Genomic DNA, 1,324 nt, shown 5'->3' with positions numbered 1-1,324 from the left:
ATAGTTTAAAGCAGCCATCAGAATCCAACAGAATTTTAAGAATGAGAGTAACTATTCCAAGTATATTATACTCACAAAATATAAACAGTGTCCCCAAGAGCACTAAGCTTTTTAAACCAATATTATTTATATTGAAAATGAAGAATAACAGAATTAAAAAAAAATACAATAGAAGCAATTCTAAAAATCACTGCTAAAAATAAGTGCCCAAATCTTTGAATTTAAACTCGAAACTATACATGCAACATTGATATGGTCTGAATATTTGTGTCCCCCTGAAATTCATATGTTGAAATCCTAACTCCCAAAGTGATTGTATTAAGTAGTGGGGCCTTTTGGGAGGTGATCAGGTCATGAGGGCAGAGTCCTTGAAAATGGGATTAGCACCCAAGGGAGCTGGTTTGGCCCTTCATCACATAAGGACATAATAAGAAGCCTCCTTCTATGAACCAGAAAGCAGGCCCCCACTAAATCTGCCAGCACCTCCAACTTGGACTTCCAGACATCAGAACTGTGGGAAATAAATTTCCATTGTTTACAAGCTACCCATTCACGGTATTTTACATAGCAGCCTGAATGTGCTAAGGGAGAAAATATTGTCCCAATTTGCTAACTCTACTTGTTTCTTAAATTTATTCTATTTTGTCCTCAAACTTCCAAATTAAATCTCACTTTTATGGAAAAAACTAGGATAATTTTATAATTATTTTATTATAATTTTGAGACATCAATTACTTTTTCTTCAATTAAAAAAAATCCAATCATGAATCCTTTGGTATTACTTGGGCAAACTGTAGCACATTTTTCTTATGATACATACTTCCATGATGCAGAATGATGTCTGTTTTTACTACCTTGCCTATATTCTACATAAAACTTAAAGCATGTCTTCTGTAAAACAGTGGTCCCCAACCCTTCTGGCAGCAGGGACCAGTTTTGTGGAAGACAATTTTCCCATGGACTGGGGCAGGGGATGGTTTCAGGATAAAACTATGAAACTGTTCCACTTCAGATTATCAGGCATTAGATTCTCATAAGAAGCGTACAACCCAAACCCCTCGCATATGCAGTTCCTAACAGGGTTTGTGCTACTATAAGAATCTAATGCTGCCGCTGGTCTGACAGGAGGTGGAGCTCAGATGGTAATGCTAACTTGTCTGCTTCCTAACAGGCCACGGACCAGTACCAGTCCACGGCCTGGGGGTTGGGAGCTCCTGCTCTAAAGAATAATTTTAAATGAGAGAAAACTCAAGTTTTAAAGTGCATGTTAAGCCTTACTCCAACTTTCATTTCTCTCTTTATAACAAAATTCTATTAACACATC

This window comes from Macaca fascicularis, chromosome 4 (assembly GCF_037993035.2).
Source record: "Macaca fascicularis isolate 582-1 chromosome 4, T2T-MFA8v1.1".
In the NCBI taxonomy this organism is placed as follows: domain Eukaryota; kingdom Metazoa; phylum Chordata; class Mammalia; order Primates; family Cercopithecidae; genus Macaca; species Macaca fascicularis.
Note: the sequence above shows the minus strand (reverse complement) of the source record.